The 8713-nt window shown below is 46.3% G+C and overlaps 1 protein-coding gene across 1 annotated transcript in view; it reads left to right on the top strand.

Moving 5' to 3' along the window:
* LOC104390661 (lipid phosphate phosphatase-related protein type 1) overlaps positions 1-8713 on the top strand; it is a 48985-nt gene that overhangs the window by 9850 nt on the left and 30422 nt on the right. The window lies entirely within an intron of this gene.

Raw genomic sequence — 8713 nt, 5'->3', positions numbered from 1 at the left:
GAGCCGGGGGCTGGCAGAGCCCGGGGCCCCGGGGGCTGGATGGGACCCAGCACCCCCTGCTGAGGATGGCGCCGCGGGGAGCAGCCCGAGCAAGCAGAGCAGCCTTTTGGCCTCAGCTCTTCCTGCCCACAGCTCCATCCCTTTCCCGCGGGAAGCCCCGGGTGCTGCCAGGAGCTCAGGCCTAAGCCAGCCCATGGTGGAAGGGCAGCCACGGGCAGCGCAGAGCCCGCAGGAGGGGCTCGGGCAGGGGATCCCCCAGAGGACCGGCCAGAGCCTCTACCTTGGGGACGATCTTCCTGAAAACTTTCATCTTGCCGTTGCTCTGCCCCATGTCTGTGGCCACAGAGCTGACCTGGTGCTGCTGGCAATGCCCAACTCGAGTGAGGCCAAGAAGCGGCGCCGCAGCTGGACCAGGCACAAGAAAACGCACCAACTGCTTCCCTGAGCGCAGACACAGATCCAGTCCTGAGCAGGACGGGAACCTTTCTGGCTTTGGGAAACCAAACTGAGTGAGAGGGGTGGACAGCCTGCAGCCTTCCTCCTCCTGCTCACCACAGCAAGTGATCTGAGCTGGGGGGACACGGGTGCTAAGATGAGGGCAGGGGCTGTTGTCACAGGGGGGCCTGTTGTGATGTCACCTCGTGCTAGGCAACCCCGTGGAATCCCTGGGGTGAAGGTGGCCCCAGGAATGGAAGATGCCTGATTCCTTCTTCCTTCTCCACTTTCACACCTCAGAGGCAACCAGGGACGTCTCCTGGCTGGCAGCAGCTTCCCGCAGCCTGTGCCCAGAGTTCACTAGCTGGAAAACTTGTTGGTACCTAAAAGAGGAAGAAAAAAAAAATCATTAGAAAGAAAATTGGCTACATCCTGGCTCAAAGCAGGACAATTTCATGTAAGGCTGAGGTCTTAACTCTTTAAAGTAGAAGGCACAAGCAGATTCAAATGGTATGGAAACTGAGATATTTGAACAGAAGCTAAGGTTAGAATGCTAAAGGTATCTTAACAAGAAAATGTACTGCTAGTAGTTCATTATATCAAACAGTAAAGGTTAACCATTAAATGTTTATCACTTACTACAAAGTTTTATACCGGGCCTAGAACATAACTATCAATTTTAAAGGATTCTGTAATCTTAAAACTTAGTGATGAAAATTACTCAACATTAAGTTCGTTAATAAAAACAGTGAAAGAGTTAATATCTCTCACCCTTGCTAGGCCACAGGTGGGTGTCCCTGGGTGGATCATAATTCTGAAGAATCAGTCTCTCTGGCAGGTGTCCCTGCTGGAGAGGAGAAGATCCAGCAACCTCCAGGGAAAGTGTACGGGAATTCCCCCAGTCAAAGATAGGACCAGGCTTTTATAGAATGAAGTGGATTGACTGCTGTCATTTATCCATTTAATTTTTGGTCCTCTACTGAAAACTCTGGGGAATCTTCTTTACTGATCAAAAAGCTCTGCTTCCCACTGTGTCTGTCTTTTTACATTAATTTCTGTCTTTTACATCTTTATATCCCTTTCCCAAATGGAGTTGGCCTCTTGCTTTCCAGTTTGTAAATCAGGGCCCTCTTTTCTGTGGCTAACAATAAATAAATGCACACGTGCACAGATACATACCTATATTATCTTCTGATTGTTGTTACTGGACGTGCTGTGCAGTGAATGAAGAGAGTGCCTGCAGTCTGGAACTTCAGTCTCACTCACTGTTTGGTATTGTAATGATTTTGGTTTGGATGCGCAGTGGCCTCTGAGTTGTCCTGTCAGGGTGTTAAGGTGAAGGGAAGGATTTCTGGATGTATCCTAGTAGCTCTGGGATTAGTGCAACTGGACTGTACTGCTTCCTTGGAAGATTCTTTTTCTTTTTGCTCAGGACACAGCATTACTCTAATGCCTGATTAGGACCTTGTCGCGATCCGCGACTCCTTTCTGGAGTGAATTTAGCTTGTCAGGATCTGCCGAGAGGTCCGCACGCGGCGCTCGCCTCTCGCAGAGGAGCCGGGAGCTTCGGCACTGACTTCTCGGGTGAGACACTTGCTCAGTGCTCACCAGTGTTTCCAGTAACAGCAGCCAATCCCCAATTAGAATTTATGAATACACGGTTTATTGAGGGGAAAAATAAAACAATTTGGGGCAGGAGGCTCAAAGAGGGTAATTAAAACACAGAGGAGCTTGAAATATCTTTTAAAGACCAAATACCAAGAACTTACATATGCCTTAATACTTGTATGTAGGTACACCTTATTTATACACCCAGATTAATTATCTATGAGGGGAGGAGGAAGGAGGGATACGCCCGACGCTTGTCCCGTGTAGGGTCTCGGGTTGTGTGCAGGTAAGACAGGAACACCTTAGGGAGAGAATGATGCCCAAAATACAATTCCTTACTGTATTCCTGAGGTGCTCTAGGTATTTATATATTAGGTGAAGATGACGTCCCCTGCAACCCGGTCTTAGAACCACAGGTGGCAGGAGGAAGTCTCACCGCAGGTGGTTGGCAGCAGGCAGGACCTCAGGCAGGCAGGGACCCCAAGGGGCAGGTCACCCCCAAAAGCAGCAGCAGCTTCAGTGTCCATCCAAAAAGCACAGGAAGCAGCCAGCACACAGGCTCTTTATGTCTCTCCTTTGTTCCCAATTGGCTGGTCTCTTGTTTCTGGGCTTCTCAGCCAATCAGGCAGGGACTTTCTCCCACCACTGCTTCCACCTGGCAGCTTCCCTCTCCTGGGGTCTGAGTTGTTGTTCTCTGGCAGAGGAGGCAGCCAGGAGAGGGCTCAGAGTGCCACGTGGAGCAGCTGTCTTTAAGCCAGTTACAACTGCTGGCCTAAAGGGCATGTTATGTTTGTGTGAGGAAAGGTCTGGTCCTTCACACGCCTGCATCAAACAATTGCCAGTTGCCCAAAGAAGATCACAACATCTGCTTCATGTTTCTCAGACATTTAAGAAAACCACTTTTTAATTGTGAAAACGAGGAGCAAGGGTGTGCGGTGATAGGAAGGGCTGTAAGGACAGGTTCAGTGTGGGCATGTAGAGCTATGCACATCTCACTGGTGTGGCAAGGGACAGGTGCTAAGTGGTACAGAACTAATCCATTTCAACATCTGGCTTTGAGGAAAAAATGCACACCAGTTGGAGTCCAGCTTTTCAAGCTTGATGTAAAATTAGGCAAAAGTTTTCAAGTGGGGCTGAATCAGACCCATGATGTGTTTCCTTAACACTGCCATGAGCAAACTTCTGCAGGTTGAGGATTTAAGCACGTATCATAGAGCTTTTTCATGTGCAGATCATACTGACTAATCCAGAAAAATCTGGTCCAGAAGAAAGGTAAATCTTCACTGTGTGACAGGCTCTACTGTGAACCAAGGACAGTAATTTTATCTCGTCTGCTTTTCCCTCTCTGTAAAGTGGTGATAAGAGCATTTTCTTATCTTACAAATAAGTAGTAATGATAAATATTGAGGATTATGACATCATTAAATACTGTGGTAGTGGAGGCCATGAAGCACACTTCTATTCATTTGATTCGTTTTTAGTTTTTCCCAAGTAAACTTGGCAAAATTGGTTGGTGAGAAATAATAAATAAAGCCTGCAAAATGTCAAACTTGCATTTGTTTTCTGCATTATGTAACTAGTTGTTTTGTATCTTTATCTTAAGTGGTCCTACCTGCTCTTCTTCACTGGTTCCTTCAATGACTGCAAACCAGAAAAACGAACTGACTATGGCTACAAAAATCAGGGGTTTGTGCATTTGTCATTTTAGGTCCCAGCTTTAGAAATTGAAAGAGGTTAAGTGACTGAAGTTGATTAAGGCATCTACATCCAGTAAATCAAAACATAAGTCGGGGAATTCAGTAAAGCATTTGAAACTGTCTCCCACAGCATCCTTGTAGATAAACTGAGGAAGTGTGGTCTTGATGGTCAAGTACTGAGGTGGATCATGAACTGGTTGAAAGGAAGAAGTCAGAGAGTTGTGGTCAATAGGACAGAATCTAGTTGGAGGTCTGTGACTAGTGGAGTCCCTCAGGGGTTGGTACTGGGACTGGTACTATTCAATATTTTCATCAAGGACCTGGATGAGGGAACAGAGTGTGCCCTCAGCAAGTTTGCTGATGACACTGAACTGGGAGGAGTGGCTGACACACCAGAAGGCTGTGCTGCCATTCAGTGAGACCTGGACAGGCTGGAGAGTTGGGCAGGGAGAAACTTGCTGAAATTCAACAAGGGCAAGTGTAGAGTCTTGCACCTAGGGAACAACAAGCCCATGTACCAGTCCAGGTTGGGGGCTGAGCTGCTGGAGAGCAGTGTAGGAGAAAGGGACCTGGGGGTCCTGGTGGACAGGAGGATGACCATGAGGCCCCTCAGTTCAAGAAGGACAGGGAACTGCTTGAAAGAGTCCAGCACAGAGCCACAGAGATGATGAAGGGAGTGGAACATCTCCCTTCTGAGGAAAGGCTGAGGGAGCTGGGTCTCTTTAGCTTGGAGAAGAGGAGACTGAGGGGCTACCTCATCAGTATTTACAAATATGTAAAGAGCGAGTGTCAAGAGGACAGAGCCAAGCTTTGTTCAGTGATGTCCAGTGATAGGACAAGGGGCAATGGGTGCAAACTGGAACACAGGAGGTTCCACGTAAACATCAGAGAAAACTTCTTTACTGTGAGGATGACAGAGCCCTGGGACAGGCTGCCCAGGGAGGTTGTGGAGTCTCCTTCTCTGGAGACATTCAAAACCCACCTGGACACGTTCCTGTGTGATGTGCTCTGGGTGACCCTGCTCTGGCAGGGGGGTTGGGCTGGATGATCTTTCGAGGTCCCTTCCAACCCCTAGGATTCTGTGACGCTGTGTAATTTTTATGGTACCCATCAAAGGAAATTAAACACAGGTTTGTGCTTAAATATAAAGAAATCCTAAACAAATGATGCATTGGGCAGAGTCCTGCTGCCATAGGCAGCAGACAAGGAGCCTGCAAACACAAACCAGGAGCCAGTTCCTTAAGTACTCTTGCACCACCATCCTGAGAGTGGTCTCATGAGTCACCCAGCCTGGCCATGGGTCCATATCCTGGCCGAGTTCTGCTGCCCAGAAGTGGCCTCTGAACTTGGGACCCTGAGTGCTCCTTTCAAGAATTACTACAAGGCTATCCTGGCTTTGTTTCTTGTATCATCACCAAGGGAAACTTTACTCCCTTGCAAGGAATCCTTTTGCCTCTGGCATCCCTGCTTTCAGCTAGTTTGATCCCTTCTTGCAGGGGAACTTGCCCCCCATGTCGGGTCATTCCTCCATCACAAATTGCCACTGCTGAGCAGTTACAAATTAGAATTTCCTCTGCACAGACAAACAAAAACCTAATTCATGCCACAATAAATACAAATGAAGTAGTCACCAAGTGGAAGTGGAAGAAGAAAGGAAAAAGGAAGGGAAAGGAAAAGGAAAACAAGTTCTTTGTGTTTCTGTTTGCCTTTTGCTGAGAATCTGCTGGAAGCAGTGAGTACTCAACATAGAACCATATAATCATAGAATGGTTTGGGTTGGAAGGGGGCTTAAAGGTCATCTAGTTCCAAGCATGAGGCACAGGAACATGGCACACTGATGTGGTCAGGTCTCCACTTGACTATGCACAGCTGAAAATTCTGCTCACATTTGCCTTAACAGCTGGACTGTTCTTTGTGTACCTGACATCATCCCTTGTCGTGATGGGACTCAGGAAGTGTCTGTTGAGCTGGAGGTCCAGTGTCTGCTGTTGCTGTTCACTTGAGTTGGCAGGCATAACATGTGGGATTTGATGTTTTTGTTATTCAAATCCCTTTTAGCAAGTAATATGTTTTTCCTTTCCTAAACAATGAAAATACAGACACAGAAGTGTGACTGGGATTGGGTTTCTTGCTGAGATGTATGTGGTGTGGTAGGTCAGTACTGACAGAAGTCATAGAATCATAGAATATGCTGAGTTGGAAGGGACCCATCAAGACCATGGAGTCCAACTCCTGCACCCCAAGTATCACACCATGTGCCTGAGAGCATCATCCAAACACTTCCTGAGCTCAGGCAGGCTTGGTGCTGTGACCGCTGCCCTGGGGAGCTTGTTCCAGTGCTCAACTACGCTGTGGGTGAAAAACCTTTTCCTGATATCCAACCTAAACCTCTCCTGATCCAGCTTCCTCCTGCAGTTGGCCAAAAAAGTGAAGAGATCAGTACCTGCCCCATCTCTCCCCCTCCTGAGGAGGCCATAGACTGCAATGAGGTCACCCTTCAGCCTCCTCCTCTCCATGATGAATAATCCAAGTGTCCTCAACTGCTCCTCATATGTCATCCCATCCAGACCCTTCACCCTCTTGGCTTTCCTCTTTGCACACTCTCCAATAGCTTGATGTCCTTTTTATATTGTGGGCAGACAGTACTCCAGCTGTTTGGGGTAGAAAAGGTGAGCCAGATTGCTTCTGACAGCCCTGGGCATGTCAGGTGGTGGAACTCAGCTTAAATACCTTAAATCCAGGCGTTCTATATTCTTTAACATGTTTATCTAGGCAAGGCAGGCAGGGTAGTGACAGTGTCATTGCTGTCCTCTAGTGTTAATTTATAAAACCGAGTTGGACAGAGTTGATCAGGAAATCTATAGCTGCTCAAGGAGCTAAATTCGGTCTTCTAAATCCTTAGTTATTGGACTGTGCTTGTTTGTAGGGGATCCCACTGACTCATCCCAGGTGCTGTACAGGTCTCTAAGGAATACACAAATAAGCACATCTGGCCTTATGCTTGTTAAAAAAAAAGATAATAATAATTTTGGGCAGATTTAATGTCTTGAAAATGTCAAGATAAGCAGCAACAGTTAAACAAATAAGTATTTTTTCAGCTATGCATTTAAGAAATTGAATAGAAATCCCATCTGAAGCTATTGTTTTATGATCCAGATAAAATTACATGAGAGGGTACATTTGTTCACACACCTTTAGAAGAAGCTATAGCAAGGGAAAAAGTACACAGACTTAAATCTTTTGCATTTCCAGCCAGTTCCAGCTGTGTCCAGCAGACACCACAGAACATAGAAGTGTCACAAGCTGGAAGGACTGGCTGGGAGCAACTGCCCTGTACTGACCATACATAATTGCTTATCTGCAATTCATTGTGGGGCAGAAGGTTCCTGCTTTCTGGGATTGAAAGTTACTGTACCGTCAGAAAGAATCCAAAATCTTCAGAAAATAAATGCCTGATGGGCATTTTAAGTGGATATATTGTAAAGCAGTGTGGGAGAAAGAGAAAATAGGCATATTTTGGGGAACATTTATGTAGGTTTCTAGTCAATTTAGCTTCTAAAAAGGGACTGTGAACTTTGTATATATAAATTTCACTTGCTATCATAATTCTGTAATCAGCAGAACTTGATGTTTGACCATAGGGATAACTGGTTGAGCTAAAACCATTAAAAAATCCTTGCTGTACTTTCCACAGGTGGAATCAATCTGTGGTCTTCAGAATTTGTCTGCAAAGTGACACTGCTAATTTTGAAGATAAAAAATGGGAGAGTGTGCAGAATCCCTCAACATTTATTTCAATTTGCCCTGCTTAAATCTATCTTGCAGGTTGTGCAGGGAGGCTGTGGATCCCCCCCTCCTGGGAGATATTAAAAGCCTGTCTGGACATGGTCCTGGGCAATGGTCTCAAGGTGTCCCTGCTCGAGCAGGGCAGTGGGCCAGGTGACCTCCAGAGGTCCCTTCCAACCTCAGCCACTCTGTGATTTTGCATTCTTCTCCTTTCATCAGTGATTATATGATTTATTGTTTTGGGTTTTTTTCTAATTCTAGTCCAACACCCACTCAAATATATGATGATATTAATGTCTGTCTTGCATGTCAGAACGTAAGTGCAAAGCTAGGCTAGAAGAATGCATGGGTAGCTTGTACATGCATCTTTGAGACAGAGTTGCCAAAATTATTTTTAAAGGTCTATTTTTACAATAAATTCACAGCAACACAGTTTTGATGAAGAAATCTTGGAGGCAAAATACTAAAATACAAGCCACTTTTGAGTTTCTTATTTCACTTCTTTTATGATTATTTTCTACGGATTAGCAAGACAACTTGTAGGTGTTGCAACTCCGGTGGTGGTGGCAGGAGGCACTAGTCTCTGTGAAGAGGATTCAGAATCAGAACTTGTAATTGTTGTAAGTTCCAAATCAATATTGCTGTTTCTGTAAGCGATGAGGATCGTAACGTGAGATTTCCTTTGTGGTCTGGCAGAGAGGGAACAAGAATGATGAATTAGTACATCCACTTAATTTCATGAGGTGAGGCGGGTGACAATCTTTGTGGGGCTGATTTGGCACCTGCTGTTGCAGCAGCGTGGGAAGCTGACACAGGTGCTGATGCAGAGTAACTGTGGGTATACACCAAAAAAAGTTGATAGCTGAGGTTTTCCTCATTTGGCCACAAATGAGCTTCCAAAAAAAAAAAAAAGAGACAAGTGTGTATGTGTCAAGGTGAGGATGCAAACTCAAGCCAGGGTCTTTTCCAGAAGCAGTTGTGCTGGGGTGGGGGAACCAGGCAGGGCACTGCCAGGGAGTCAGGATTTCTGAGCAGACTCCCAAAGCCTTCCCCCTAAACTCCAAGGAGTTAATTCCCTCTGGGTGAGAACAGGGTGCTCACACCCCGAGATGGGCTTACAGCACTTTGACTTCAGCATCCTTTATCCCTGGTCACCAGCCGTGCCCACGGCTGGCGCCGCTCCCCCG

Source organism: Chaetura pelagica, unplaced genomic scaffold (genome assembly GCF_000747805.2).
Source record: "Chaetura pelagica isolate M959 unplaced genomic scaffold, ChaPel_1.0 scaffold1436, whole genome shotgun sequence".
NCBI lineage: Eukaryota > Metazoa > Chordata > Aves > Apodiformes > Apodidae > Chaetura > Chaetura pelagica.
This window is presented reverse-complemented; position numbering and strand designations above follow the sequence as displayed.